Source organism: Triturus cristatus, chromosome 7 (assembly GCF_964204655.1).
Source record: "Triturus cristatus chromosome 7, aTriCri1.1, whole genome shotgun sequence".
Taxonomy (NCBI): Eukaryota; Metazoa; Chordata; class Amphibia; order Caudata; family Salamandridae; genus Triturus; species Triturus cristatus.
Genome location: NC_140590.1, coordinates 749,253,030 through 749,269,247, shown reverse-complemented (window position 1 = coordinate 749,269,247; position 16,218 = coordinate 749,253,030). Strand labels below are relative to the sequence as shown.

At 46.4% G+C, this 16,218-nt stretch overlaps 1 protein-coding gene and 1 long non-coding RNA gene across 3 annotated transcripts in view; both read right to left on the bottom strand.

Moving 5' to 3' along the window:
- DNAH17 (dynein axonemal heavy chain 17) overlaps positions 1–16,218 on the bottom strand; it is a 14,992,541-nt gene that overhangs the window by 8,350,038 nt on the left and 6,626,285 nt on the right. The window lies entirely within an intron of this gene.
- Positions 1–16,218, bottom strand: part of LOC146810463 (uncharacterized) — a 217,174-nt gene that overhangs the window by 48,878 nt on the left and 152,078 nt on the right. The window lies entirely within an intron of this gene.

Below are 16,218 nucleotides of genomic sequence, written 5' to 3'. Positions count from 1 at the left end.
GGGGACATACAAAGGGTATAGTCACCCTGAGGGTAAGTAGCCCATTGGCGACTACCTGCCAGTACCCGCAATGCACCTAAATACAGTATTTAGGAGCAGCCCCAGACCTTGATCCTCAGATTCCTGTGACCTAAGAAGAAGAAAGATGAAGGAGACGCCATGCAGCCAAGCCTGAAGACGATTACTGATTTGGCTCAAGCCCTAATGGGCTGTCCCCTGCTTAAAGACCCTGAAAGAAGACGACGCCTGTCCTGCTGCCAGCGACTTCCAGAAACCCGAGGAAGGCTGCCTGCTCTTCAACCAAGACCAGATCGCCCGAGAACAGAGGCCCTGTCCAGAAGAAAATGACTCTAAGGACTCTGGATCAAGCTGGAATCGCGACACATATCCACTCTGCACCTGACACACGCGGCCCTAGTCTGAGTGGTTCAGCTGTCCAGGGTGTCTCCCCAGCGATCCTGACCTTGGTGGCAGACCTCTCCTGGACCCCACAAATACGCCTGCAGCCTCATCACGAAAAGTCCCCCTGACCACGACCGGCTCCAGTAAAGATCTGCTGACGTCTAAAGGCACCTGTACATCCCTAGCCCACGACTTAGGGGAGCCCGGCCAACTGTGCCCAGGTGTCCACTGACATACCAACTTACCTGTCCAGTCATTGGTCACCTTCATCCAGCCTCCTGGTCTGAGCCTGCAGTCTCTCTGTGTGACACAGATTCCCGATTTATTTGCATTGGGCACCCAATGCTGATTTTCACCCTGCACCCGGCCACCCCGGTGGCGCTGGTGGTGTATGGTTGGTGCTGCCTTGTGCCCCCTCCATGCTTGCCTGGACCCCCGGGGCCTGTGCCACTAGAACCTGGGTACCTACCTGCATCCAGCACGTTGGTTGGTGCCCCCAGTCTCTATTGACCAACATTGGGCCCAGTGACCTCTGCACCCAGCTGCCACGGTGCCGCTGGTTGTGCAGTACCTATCTTGATCTGACCCTTGCTCAGTGTTGGTCTAAACCCCCGAAGACTAGATATGTATCTCGAGTACTTACCTGTGAATGTACATAACTGTTTCCTTCCATAGGACTACATTGCATTTCTTGGTATTGCACTAGTTGTCTATCTTTCATATTGCTAAGTTACTGCTACTGTTGATTTTACACCAAAAAGTATTTTCAATATCACTGTAAAGTTTTTTTGTATTGCTTTTGCAAACACAATTTACTGTATCTGAAAAGTGTTGTTATTTGAAAATTGGTACTTACCTGCACCTGAGTTTCTCTTGGTTCAGGAAATAAAAGTAACAAAGTAAACATTTTTTATACAAAACAATTGTTCTTGGATTCAGTTTATGAGTGTGTGTAACCATTTCTTGTCTAAGTGTGTACAACAAATACTTAACACAGCCCCCTGATAAGCCTGACTGTTCAATCACACTACTATAGAAGAGTAAGATATTATTTACTCTAACTTCTGTAAAGCGGCTGAGAATGCACTGGACTCTATGCAGACTATACCTGACTTTGGTATAAAATATACAAAGGAATAATGCTCCCTCCTAGGGATAGCATTCCTGAGATGCACCGCTGAGTACCAAATGGAGGGCTGTAATCAGTTATTCCTTGATGAATGACATCCAATTATACGCAATTTCATTTGTTTGATGATTTTATTCATTCAAGAATTCCTTCATTCGAGAATAATCAAATTTCAAATGTAAATGCAATTTCATCTATGGAATATTCCATGAATCCATTAATGAGATGAATCAAACATATTACAGATCATCCCAATGCATTTTGGGCTTGTTCAACCCTTCGTCAGGGGATATTATTTCTGAATGAAATGGTAGAAAAGGTAGAATGAAGTGAGAAAACACTGTCATGGCGGTGGAATTTCCGTCACTAAATGCTTAGGGCATCATTAGGATGGTGGGCAGACTTTGTCCGCCCGCCATACAGACGGAAAACGGGACAGCCCGCCATATGTGCGGCGGTCCCATGAGGGACATTTTTAGCATTGCGACTGGCTGTGCTTTCAGCAGCACCCGCCGCAATGGTAAAACTGCATGTTGTGCATTTGCATGTACAAAGTGGCAGGCACCACGCAGTGCCTGCCGCATTGTGCATGAAAATGCAGGGGGGTATCATAGGTACCCCCCATGTGTACCCCCCACACCTCCCAATAACCTGGGGGCCCGCAACGGGCCCCCAAAGTCACTGTCCGCATGCCTTTCTGTGGCGGCAACGAAACAGCTTTCCGATGCCTTCCTAATATGGATGGCCAGACACCGCCACCATAGCAGTCCCCTTTTCCGCCCGGTCACACTGTGTGACCGGCGGAAAAGCGGCAGACGGTCTTTCCGTCCGCTGGGGTCCCCCCCCGCCATACTAATATGGTGGGGGGAAATGGGTGGCGGGCGGGGAAGGGTGTAGGGCGGATCGCCACCGCCATGCGGGCGGTGGCGATCCGCCCTACATCCTAATGGGCCCCTTAGTGCTGAATAGTGAAAAATTCATCCGGGCGGTTCAGAAAACACATGGCCTGTAGCTGGGAGACAACATGTTGTGTGTGTGCGCAACACAAATGCAAGTAACAGCCTCGATCTGTGCATGACTTTCATTAAGTTGTTTGTGGGGTTAACCAATGGAACCAGAATGGTTAGAAAACATGCTAAATCACAGAGATGCCAACTGGTGCAATTGAAATAGTAGCATGCTGAGTTGAATCAGTGCATTGCCGTGGTATGAATAGAAATATAAAACGGATGACTAGCTCGTTTGAGGTAAATTGCCACCGGCAGTTGGGTGAATATGGGTCGGAATTCAAACAAGCATTTAAAATGCATTAGGTCTTGCATGTGTTTGAATTAGAGCTATTGGCATTGTAAATGGCAATGTCTTTTACCTATGTGTTATGGAATGCATGTATGTGGTGTGTAGTGGAATTATTTGCGTTGGATTGGATTAGTTAGTTGTGTAATTGTGTGGCACGGAATTTGTGGCATGGAATGAATTTGTGTAGTGGAATGATGGGGAATGGTGTGCTGTGGAATTATATGGATAGTAAACATGTGGTATTTAGTATACTGAAATTGTGTGAATTGGGATGGTGTTATGGAGTGTAATTATGTGGAATGGCATTTTGTGTTGTGGAGTGGTATGTAGTGGAATTTAATAATATGGTGTGCAGCTGAATTTTGTGGCACGATGTGGAATCGTGTGTTGTGGATTAGATGCATGTGGTGTATTGTGTAATTGTGTTGTTGAGTTGTATTATGTGGTTTGGTGTCGAATTATGTGGTGTGGATAGCAAATGTGTGGAGCTGAATTGTGTGGTGTGGATAGCTTTACCTGTTTGGTGAAGAAAAAGAAGAAATAGGTAGGAGCTAAGCTCTAGATCTTTGTGTTTGGGTATAAAAAAAGAGTGTTAGAGCTATTGGCGTTGTAAATGTAAATGTAAATGTTTTTATCTATATGTTATGTATTGAAGTGGATGTATGTGTTGTGGACTTATGTGGTTTAGAATAGTTAGTTGTGGCATTGTGTGGCACGGAATTGTGTGGTGTAGAGTGGGTTTGTGTAGTGGAATTATGTGGTATAGTGTGCAGTTGTATTTGGATAGTAATTATGCGTTTTTGAGTGCATTGGAATTATGTGGAGTGGAATTGTGTGTAATGGAGTGTAATTATGATGATTGGTATTTTGTGTTGTATAGTGTTATGTAGAGGAGTTTAATTATGTGTTGTGTTGTTGAATTTTCTGGTATTATGATGAAATATGTGTTGAAAATTGGATATATGTGGTGTGTAATAAAATTGTGTTGTGGAATAATGTTTTATTATTTTAATTATGTGGTGTGGAATGGATTTGTGTGGAGTTGAATATATCGCATGGAACAGTGTGCTATACAGTGAAATTATGTTCAGTGGAATTATGTAGCATGGTGTGGATTGTTTATGTGGATTGTTATGTGGTATGGTGTGTTTTTTGGGGTGTATTCATGTGGTATTGAGTAGTGTGTAATTGGGGGGAGTAGAATTATGTGGTTGGGGGGAGTAGAATTATGTGGTGTTGAGTGGTATTAGGTGGATTGTTATTATGGCTAGACTGAGTTGGGGACCTGTTTAAAATTGCGTGGGGCGAAACTGCTCTAAATTGATTTTTAACCGTGTGTCTAATTTGTGCGCTCTTTCATGGTTGGGTCATTAGAGCCTTGGATACATGCATTCCGCTCAAGCTTACACATTCTAAAAGTACACGGGCCAATGTCTGGTTCAATGAGTCTTTGATATTGGCCAGGAAGAACTGGTTCTGGAGTGTGCCTGGAGGAGATCTTATAACCCTCTGGCCAAAACTCAATATAGGAATACAATTAAGGCATATCACAAACTGGTCCGCAAAACTAGGGCAGCATACTACTCAAATTTGATTACCATGAGTAAGAATCCCAGTAAAACTATATTTTCTCTTCTAAAGGATCCCCCTCTGCTTCAGGCAGCACCATATCCTCTAGCCTACAATGCGAAGAGCTGGCAAATTTCTTTTTGGAGAAAGTTGACCGCATTTATCAAAGTTTTCACCCAGGTGATGCTCCCAGTGCCATGGGGAGGAACGTGCCCATAGGCCATTAGAGTCATTCTCTTGTATCATTCCCCTGTAACTCCCCTAAAGAGATGGAAGCACTGCTTGGTAAGATAAAATCAGGGTCTCCAGACTACCCTCTGAGACCTGACGTTTTTCGAGAATTCCAACAGTGTCTCCTGCCTGAGTGTCTGGAGTTGATTAATCTTTCTTTAACATCAGCGGCAGTACCAAAGTCCTGGAAGCATGCCAAAGTGGTCCCCCTGCTGAAGAAACCATCATTAGATGTGTCCAAACCGGAAAATTTCTGTCCAATTTCGCTTCTTCCGTTCCTGTCTAAAATTACGGAATCTCATGTCAATTCAATCTTAACCCATTATCTGGAAGCTAATTCAATACTGGACACATCCCAGAATGGGTTCTGACCTCGGCATAGTACCAAGTCGGCTTTGCTGACAGTCATGGAACAGCTACAGACCGCATCAGATGCCGGCAGAACTACAGCGTTAGTTCTGCTGGATCTGAGTGCGGCCTTCGACACGGTCTCCAATTAAATCTTGCTCCATCGACTGGAGGAGATCGGGGTCAACAATAAAGCCCTTTCCTGGTTTGCGTCTTTTTTGACGGATTGTACAATCCAAGTAAGAGCTCCTCCTTTTTCTTCCGGCATCCATCCACTGCATTGTGGTGTTCCACAGGGGTCAGCCTTGAGCCCTATGCTATTTAACATTTATGTGAGACCATTGGCACTGATGGTCAAAGCTTGGGTCATCTCCCTGGTGTCATATACAGATGACACCCAGTTGGTTTTCACCCTTTCCAATACTCCTAGCCAGGATGCGGAAAAATTCAAAGCAGATCTAATGGCCGTCTCGGAATGGATGACGGCAAATTTTCTGCAGCTGAATTTGGCCAAATCTGAGATCCTTTTGGTGGGCAAGACTTCCATCTTTGGGGCGATGAATGGTGGCCTCCCGCTCTTGGAATATCCCCTGTACCTAAACCGGTGGTGAAGAACCTGGGCATTTTGTTGGATAAATAACTCTTGGAGATGCACGCTAAATTAGTGGCTGAGAAATGTTTTGGCCTGTTACGAGGCCTAAAATATATACTTGTTTTTTTCTCAAACACGGCAGTTGATTATTCAGGCCTCTATCCTGGCCCGATTGGACTACTGTAATGTGCTACTCCTGAGGTCCAATAAGTCTGCGATCAATAGACTACAACATGTACAGAATGCTGCGGCACGGGCTATTTTTGCCCTCCCCAAATACTGTCATGTCTCCAACCTCCTCCATCACCTGCATTGGCTACCCCTTGAACAAAGAGTGCGCTTTGAAGCGCTATGTATTATGCATAAGATTCTCATCGGCATTGGCCCAGGAACCTTGAGTGATTTATGCTCTCTCTATGTACCCACAAAAGCACTGTGCTCGGTTGACCTGTCTCTTGCTAGAATCCCACGAATACGGAGAGCTAGATCTGGTGGTAGATCCTTTAGGCGTTTGGCACCCGCTCTATGGAACTCCCCCCCTCTTCATATTTGTTGCATTCCTGATCACCTGATATTTAAAAGGCTGGTTAAGACCTGACTTTTCCCCCAATGTTAATTTTCCTGCCTGCTACCCTACTCAGGGCTTTGCTCTAGCGCTGGGACGCCTCGTTGCTGGGGCAGCCATGCGCTCTATAAATATTTTTTAACTTAACTGTTGCGTGGTGGTATGGTATGGATTGGCGTTGTTTTGAGTGGTGTTGCGTGACTACATGTCTTAGAAAGTGAAGAAAAATCCTGGCTTGGATGAGCCCACATACTGAGTTGGGAAACAGGCGAGTAGTTCAATGTAATTTATTCATAAAATGCCATTTGATGCTCTCCAGATCTCGGGAGAACATGGCGGCCAGTGGCTAGCAGGTCGCGGAGGCTCCAGGGGTACAGGACGGATTCCGGAAAGCTAATGAACCGCCAACTGTCTGTTGATCATAGTAGAGGCCAAGTGGACTACAACCGAAAGGGGGGAATTGGACTATTCTTACCTGAAGAGAAAAGGAGCGCTGCTGTGAGGAGGAGTGGTGCGTGATCCATCAGCAGGGAAACGCCGGAGCACCAGAGACTGAGGTCGCTGGAACTCGCTTCAGCAACGCCCACAGCTGCATCCCCACAGTGAGTCCGTTTTACCGGGCTTTTCCCGTTTTCTGCCTATCGCGGCTTCCCCCCGGGAGAGACACTGACGGTGGCGGGGTTGGTCTCCCCTGGTGCGGCAACGGCCGCGAATGAGCGGGTCAGAGGAAACTGGGAGGAGACTCGTGCAACACAGGAGGAGAGGGTCACACAGTGGTCGAGGGCAGCCCTTGAGTTTCGGCGTGGTCGCAGTGCGGCGGCCAGACTCTCCCACAGAGGCAAAGGTAGGGGCTGTACAGGACTCAGTGTCCCAGAATCCCTCATAAACGGCCAAGGTTTAGAGGGAGCAGTCAACAATCCATTTGAAAAAAAAAGCCAAGTCGATTCGCTGCAGGGAGCAGATTTTGGCCTGATCAGCTATGTAAAAAGTGACAAACTTCTTCCGGAAGGGAGAGCAGCTACAGAGGAAAAACCCACAGTGAAGTGCAGACAAAAGAGTATAGTGGATACAACAGAAGAGGGTTCATCACTCAGATACGCTTTAAGAAGCCCAAATAAAAAACCTGATATAAAGGCTGACAACATACTTAGTGGGTTTGATAAGACACCTAAGGATTTAAAAGTAGCAGTTTCTGTAAAGCGCGCCAAATCTGTAAAATCTGCAAAATTAACATAGTCGAAGAAAAAAAGTACAAACCTGAAGTTGACTCTACCAAACCAATCAACTCAACCAATTCAACCCAAGATAAAACCTACACCCTCGTTAGAAGATTATTTTAGAGTAGCGCCGTATTGAAGCCATTGGACTGCGTTCCAGATACTTCAGGAAGCCATTTGGAAGGGCCTTTCAGCTACCCAGAAGGTGTCTTAAGCCCAAATAAGTTTCAAGTATTGGAGGGGCAGCTGGAAGGTTCCGAAGCTGAAGAGTTCACGATGTCTGATGAAGGAGATAAAGCAGGGGATAAGGCACTCAACGCGGGCTTTGAGTCTACAGGCGGGAATGTATCAAGGGTGATACAAAACATGGCGAAGGAAGTGGGGAATATCCCTGCTCTCAATGGGAATTTAGGAGATCTACCAACATAACAACCTGTTCTGCAACTTTTACATTCATTAAGCGAGGAAATGAAGAACAGATTTCAGGTCTCGGAAAAAAATCAAGGCGAAATCAAGATCTTTCGCGAAAAACTGGAAGACAAGCTTGATTCCCTGGCAGCCAGGGCCTCAGCTCTGGAGTCCACAGTGGCAGAACTGACAGTTCAAACCACGGAAAATTCAAAAGAACTCGACAAAAAAAAAGAACGTTAACTGGGGCTCCAGGAAAAGATAGAATCCATTGAGAACTCCCAGAGAAGAAATAACCTACACCTGATTAAATTCCGGAAGGAGCGGAGGGGAACAACATTAAAGAGTTTGTGACTAAGCTGATCAAACAGTTGACTCTAATTGACTCTTCAGAGCAAGTTCTTATGACTGATATTTAGAGAGTCCATAGAGATCCATTCAGACTAAACCCAAATAAAACTAGACCCAGGAAAATTTTGGTACACTTCTTAACTTATAGCTTGAAGGATGAAATACTAAACAGAGCCTTAAAAAAGAGTACACTAAATGCAGAAGGGATAACGTTCCAGATAAGATCGGATGTTTCATCAATAACAGCCTCCAGGCAATGGGAGTTAGGGCAGCTATTAGACACCTTTAGACAGAAAAGTGCAACAGTCCAGTTAAAATTTCCAGCAACTTTGAAAGTAATGTTCAATAATAAAATGCAGGTTTTTAAGAGGGTGGAAGAAGCAGAATCCTTTTTACAATCAATATCGGGGGCGGCTGGTGAGCCAGCTGTCCGGTAGCATTTCAGGCCTCTCTGAAACTCCTCTTTCTTTAGTATAGTTTTCTTTTTTCTTTTTATGCTCTGAAATTTACACGACTTCAAGTTAAAACAACAGACATAGATTTAACCACCGTCCCGAGTACCTGGGAGGGACGCCTCAAGGCCAGAGTAGGGCCTCAAGAGAAAGATTGGGGGTTCTCCAGGGGAGCATTAGGGTGGGAGAGAGGATGGGAGGGGGGTGGTCATGGGGTGGGGAGCATAGGGAAAAAAATTTAAAAAAATAAGTCCGAAGCGCCAAAATAGGTCGTTCAAGCAATAGACTACCCATAAATTGAGAAATGGCACAAGATATGTCTTGTCATGGAACCTGAACGGACTGAGGGTAAAATATAGAATGGAGAGAATTTTCCAATATCTAAAAGATACACCTGAACAAATCCTCATTCTTCAGGAGACACATCTTACAGAAAAGGAGATGAGGGATCTGTGCAAGACCAAAAAATTGATTCAGGAAGTAATATGTACCACACAGCAGCTGACTACAAAGGGAGTGGCTATTCTCATTAAAAATAACTCAGCCTTAGCAGTGGAAGGGTTTAAAGTAGACAAGATGGGCAGATGGGCCATAGCTAAGATCAGGTTTCATATGTACAAATATACAGTATCAGGCTATTATGGACCCAATCTGGATGATCCAGCTCCACTGAGGGAATTGCTGGTAGAGTTATTAATTTTTCAGGATCCATTAATTATGGCCGGGGATTTTAACCTGGTGTTAGACCCCCTGATGGACAGAACCTACAAGAGTAGACCAGCACAGAATTGCAAAATGAGATCTTCCTTAATAAGTGCAATGAAGCAAATGGGATGGATAGATATATGGGGGAGTTGAATGGGGAATAAAAGGGGATACACTTTCCACAATAAAAAAAATATGGGCATTAGTCCAGATTAGACTTCTTTTTAATTAGGCTGGAGTTGCAAAGTTGGGTGATAGACTCAAAACACATAGGAGGTCATTTATCTGCCCATTCAGCAGTATCGCTAGCCTTGAAACTCTCAACAAAGCAGGGTACCAAAAGATGGACTCTGGAGCGAACCATCTTATTAGAGGAAGAAGTTGTGCAAAAGCTGGCAGCAGAAACAGAGAACTTCTTCCTGACTAATTTAGAGACCACTTCAATAGAAACGGTATGGGATGCGTATAAAGCCTTCTTGAGAGGCCAAATAACATCCATACAAATTGCCAGGCAAAGGAAATACAAGGCTGAGATAGAAGGAATTGAGGCAAAAATTCGGAATTTAGAGCAAGATTTCACAGCCCAGAGGGATACAGCCCAGGGGGATATTGATGAGAAGTTGTCATCATGTAAACTTGAATTGACAGGGGTGCTAGACACCAGGTTGAGGAAAAGGTGGGAGGCTAGTAAGCTGGCCCACTTCGAATACAGGTAATTCAGTGGTAAGCTCCTAGCCTGGAAAACCAAACAGGACCTGAGTAAAAACAATATAAAAGAAGTATTATGTGAGACCTCTGGTAAGCTACTGGAAAACCCTAAAGATATTGAAGAAGCTTTTTTTAAGCACTTTGAACAGGTTTGCAGGGAAGATTTAACCCCACAAGTTAACTTGATCCACTCATGGCTTGATCAATATTCTTTAAATAAAATTGATGAGGGGAAGACTACCAATCTTAACAAAACGAATAGCTCCACTGAGATAATTATGGCAATTGAGTCTGGGAAAAAGGCCAAGGCACCGGGATCAGATGGGCTGCCTGCCGAGCTGTATAGAGCTCTAGCGGAGGTCCTCGCCCCTGTAATACATAAACTATTTGCCCGTATCTTTGAGAATAGATGGAAGGTGCCCCCCACATGGAACGAAGCAACGGTGGTCTTGATTTTAAAACCATCTAAGCCACCAAGCCAATGTGACTCATATAGGCCAATCTCTCTGCTTAATCTTGACTATAAGATTTTTGTCAAGATTTTAGCAGAGAGACTAAATGGAGTTATAGGAGATATAATACATAAAGACCCAAAAGGTTTTGTTAAAGGCAGGAGCATTCAGGACCTGACATACAACCTGGTTGGCGCCATAGATATTTTGACATTGCATAAATTGCCACTGGCCATCATTACATTAGACGCCACAAAGGTGTTTGATTGCGTGAACTGGCTGTATTTAGCTCAGGTCTTAGATAGATGCAATTTGGGTCAAAATGTTTGCAAAACAATCTTATCAATCTATCAAAAGCCCACAGCCAGAATTCTGGCAAATGGCAATCTTTCGGCAGCTGTAACTATCCAAAGAGAGACAAGGCAGGAGTGTCCTTTGTCACCCCTGCTTTTTAATCTCTACATAGAGCCATTAGCGGAAAGGATTAGAAAGCAAGTCAGCATAGCTCCTTTTAAGTTTAGAGAATGGGAAAAGAAAGTATCCCTATATGCTGGCAATATGATGATATATACGTCAGATGCCGTTGTGGTTATCCCAATAATATACAACATAGCCTCACAATTGGGACATATTTAAGGATATTAGATAAACCAGTCAAAAACGGAGTGCATGGCCTGGAATATGAATGTTCAACTCTCTATATTGAAAAAAGAGATAAGGTATCTGGGCATCAGAATCACGCAAAACATTGAACATATCTCCGATAAAAACATGTGTAGAATAGATGAAGAAATTGCTGACTCCCTAAAAAGTTGGGTGTTTCTTCCTTTGACATTAATAGGTAGAGTCAATATAGTGAAAATTATGCTTTTACCAAAACTCACATTCTTATTCCAAAATATTCCATTAGCATTTAAGGAGGAGGTCGTAAGGAAAATACAAGCTAAAATGAATTCCTTCATTTGGGCCTTCAAGGGGAAAAGAATTTCGTGGAAAAAACTACGAAGGAAGAAAAATAAAGGGGGATTATGCGCACCAGACCTAATTCTCTATGCATGGGTTTTCTTAACAGGGGCAGGAAAAATGCTCCTGAACCAGCCAGACGATTCAGACATAGGAAAAATGTTTAAAGTAATACTATGGGACATAAAAGGAGGTGACCAAGCCTTTCGGTATAAGTTTGGAGACCCACGCTTCTTCAAGAAGGTCCGCTTAAAGTCGCTAAGAGATATAGCGACGACATAATATAAAGTCAGAAAGCTCTCGAAAATGAGTTACTATAGTGCCTTGGCTCCTATATGGGAATCCCCAGGATCACCGGAGTGGACTAAAGACGCATTGGCAACTCTGCTGAAATTGGCGGGGTTGGAACAATGGGATCAAATAATGCCGGAGGGCTCCCTGCTATCATGGGAAGAGCTGAATAATATCACTGATAGCAAAGTATCAAAATTTAAATATCTACAAATAAGTAGTTGGAGTCAGGCAATCGGCACAGTGGCAGGTATCTCAAACGATCTGGAGAAGGCAATACACACGAGAACGTGGAACAAGAAAGAGATAGCAAATTTTTACTGGATGATGATGAACATGGCTGACGGAGACTTCACCTTACCATTCCAGCTCTGGGGAAATTGCTTGACGGATCACAGCCCAGAAATTTGGCAAGTATCTTTAGATTCTATTTAATTCTACTTGCTCGCAGAGAAATCTGCAAATGCTGGCTTAAGAATTTATCTCCGACATTTTTAGATTGGGTAAATGCGATCAAATATACAATAAAACTAGATAGGGCCACTTCGAAAAGGAAGAAAGATTTTTGGTTGCCATGTATGGGCTGGCTTGACAAGTTGTGACACCAGAGACCTATTTGTCCGATGATTATGCTGTTGCACAGATGTACGTATCCCCCGGATCAGTTTTAAGGGCCATCCAGTTAGAAAAACTGAATTGACTATTCAGTAGGGGTTCTGTGTAAAGTGCTTCCATTAAGACCAGATCAGAATCTACATACTGCGGGCGTTAATCAATCAAATGGGGGGAGGGCCACAGAAAGAGAAAAAGCAGATTCTGGTCACATCTAAAGGCGTATGAGGACTAAAAAACAAAAAAAAAGGCCATTTGATGTTGGACTACTGAAGTGACATTCTGTAGCACGAGCGCAATGCTGGAAGCATGAAGAGGGTAAGGGGCCCTGCCTGAGCTGTCAGTGGCATGGTAAGGGCATGATTAAACACCAAGGAGGATCTGAGCAAACTGCAAACTGAACATTACCTCTTCAGCCATAATAGAAGTGATGAGGAATACCAGCATGGGCATTGTTTTGTAATGTAATCAGTGCATGAGTCAGGGGTACACGAGGGTACATGGAATCCAACCATTCTTTTCACTGGGTGGGCACCGCTCCCCCCCCAATGCTAAGAAGTTGGGCCCCACAGAAATATGTTGAACTTGTCCAAATGTAATTTTGAAGTACGAGTTACTTACCTTCGGTAACAATGTATCTGGTAGAGACAATTCTAGCCGCAGATTTCTTCACGTAGAATTATCCCCAGGCGTGAGACTGGATCCGGAAACTTTTTACCACAGCATCCCTGTGCGCTGGGGGTGGGGCGACATCACGCAACTCCGCCCAGGCGTCGCCGCCTACGTGACGTCAGCGAGGTCACACAAGACCCACCCCGACACGCCAACGTCAGTTTTCTTCGGAGAACTTTTCCGCACCACAACGCGGAACCACCAGATAAAAAACTGTGGGAGCATGGGAACAGTGTGCGAAGAGCAGAAAAATTGGAAAGAAACGGTGACTAACAACACTACCAGGGTAGTGCCAACACCGCAGACCCCAAGGGCAGGGAAAGAAGAAAGAAGAAGAACAAGCAGGACCTGCACAGCCACCCTCCGGCACAGACAACCTCTCATCCCTGTGCCCCAAAGGGAAGAACAGGCATAAAAGTCATGGCACACGTAGGAAGCCCACCCCCCTCATCCTGAGCAAGGAAGGGGACCAGTCCCAAGACAGACAGGGACAACAAACCACCAAGCCACCCCAACCTAGAGGGCAACCACCCACAAGGAGAAGGGCAAGACATGGCCAAACCAGAGGATAGCAATGGAAGGAAGGTAGGGAAAGGAGGACAAGGAAAGAAGCAATCCCCCCCAAACCTGGAGTAGCCAGAGCAGCAGGGCACCGGCGCACTGAAAACCCCATCCTCCAAAGAACCAAGGAGGAATGAACCGCCCCCAGACGGAGCCACCCGTCAAGAATAAGGAATGCACTACAGGAGACACAGCCCCCCACCGGGAGGCGAGCACCGAAGACCAACCCAAGGGTCCTTGCAGAACAGGAGGAAGGGTGGGCCATGAAGGAATCTGCGGCTAGAATCGTCTCTACCAGATACATTTTTACCGAAGATAAGTAACTCGTACATCTGATAGAGACTACTAGCCGCAGATTCTCTCATGTAGAATAGATACCCTAGCAATACCCCCTGGGAAGGAGGGTCTGCGAAAGGACTCCACCAGCCAAAGCAGAACAGAGGGTCCCACAGGGGACCAAATCTGTGGACCAGGTAGAACCTTGCCCCTGCCAGGCCAAGGGAACCCCCACAAGCAGAACATCACCGACCCCAAGGGGACGTAGGAGGGAAGGAAGGCTGAAGAGGCTCATACACTCACAGCAGAGGAACCAAGGGCAAGGATGGAGAGGCCGAAGCACCCCACTCCCCCACAAGGCAACATAGCTTCCGCCGAATGCCAAGACAGGAAGACGGAAGAAGAAGAAGAAGAAGCCTAGAGGGCCCAAGGAAACCAAGGAGAAGAAGGCGAGCCCATTCGAGATGGAGAGCAGCCTGCCAGCCAGAATAACGCCGGCAGTCAAGGCCAGAAGCAAGAAGAACAGCCGAGGCCCCAGGAAGACCAAGTAGGCAATGCCTGGCAAGGGAGAACACAGGGACATCCCAGACCGCAGAACGGGAGCAGGCAGAGGAGGAGAGGCCCAGGCCACCACCACGAGTGGCCGCACACATGACCTCAGGAAGCAAAAGCAACCTACGTAAACACCATGGAGAACAGGTACCCGAAGGCGACCAGAACCTTCCAGCAGAGCACAAGCCATATAACAGCAACCATAACCCCACATAGGGCACGTGAAGTCCCAATATATGGGAACCCTCTTTGTAAGAACTTCTGCAGAAGAGGAAGAAACAAAAGAACCACGGGGAAAAAAAAAGCAACCCCGCTACAGGCTTGACAGCAGCCCAAGAAAAGCAGAAGGCCCAATCTCAGGGCCAAGTCTGCGCAACAACTCCTGCAGAACTCACACACAACAACAAGGGGGCCGTCCAGCAGCCAACAATGCCAAAGTCCCAAGGAAGGACGTAAACGGCCAGAAAAACATACTCCACAACCATAACCGCCGGCCTAAGAAGGCCCAAAAGCAACCCTAACTCAGAAGTCACTGAGGAGGGGACGGAGGAGGAGGAGGATGGGGCATGAAACAACAGACTGCCATCAAATGGGAGATCAATGAGCCTCTCCCGAATATTTTCGGGGAAGACGCCGTCCCAAAGCCAAGCATGGCGACGGAGAGCGACTGAGGAAGCCATGGGCCGGCCCAGCGCCTCAGAAGTCCAGAGCGGAGCAGAGAATAAACGCCGCAAGGTCCTGGCCATCCAATGCATGGTGCCGCAAATCCACCTGAGCTGACTCCTGGGAGCAGACCCCAGAGACTCAGCCGAGTTCCACAAACATTAGGAGGCCCTAGCCAGCACACACAAGGTGTTAAGGGCACGCAGGGCCGCGCTGGTCGAGGCAAAAATGTTGCGTCCCCAAGTGTCCAGCCAGCGGGCCTTTCTGGAAGGCGGAGCCAACAGGGGCGGCAGGGAGGGAAAAGCAGTCCGCAGAAGGGGACTGGCGGCTGAGGGGTGACTGGACATGCACGCCGGGTCACGCGGCATCGGAAGGTGACGATGCAGAAGATGCGGAGGCACCGGGTCCCCGGAGGCAGGACGCCTCCAAGCCCCTGTCAAGGTTGAAAGGAGCAAACCTTCAAAGGGAAGCAAGATTTCCCTCCCACAAGAGCCCTGGTGGAGGACCTCCAACAGATGGTGCCCCGGAGAGTGAGCCACCGGGTCACCCATGGGTAGGATGCCCGCAGCCGTGGACACCGCGTGAGCGAAGGCTGCACCCGCATCCGTAGGGCCCCGTGGTGGAGAAAGCAGCTCCTCTGTGGGCGACGGCTGCAAACTAAGGCGGCCGTCCCCGAGGCCAAACGGGGCAGGCAAGGGCCAGACCTGGAAGTCAGGAGGAGCTGCATCCCATGCGATTCCATCCATGACGGGCCAGGCAGTAATATTCACAAAAGTCTGGTCCCTTTTCATGATGTGGGACGAGGAGTGGGGGGCCAAAGTTCCATCGATAAGTCTAATTGTCGATCTCTCTTTGAGATAGTGGCCATCCACCAAACGGAAAAAAACTATAACAAATCCAATGGACATAAACAAAAAAATACTGAAAAGCAGCAACCAGATGTATGTCCAAGGGGCTATCAAAAAATGTCTCTTAAACCAGCTTACAAAAACAGCAATGTTCGATGGGGGAGTTGAGGGCAAAGAGTTAGTGTCAAAGGAGAAACGGGACTGGCCAAGTGCTGTAGATTGTAAAACAGGCGAGGGTCCACGTGTAGGATAAGCATACTCAGTTTCTTCGGGCAAACCACCAGCCGGTGGTATCAGCAAGGGATCAGTAACTGAATGCATCTCGATGGCAACATCAGACAAGGTGTTAGAA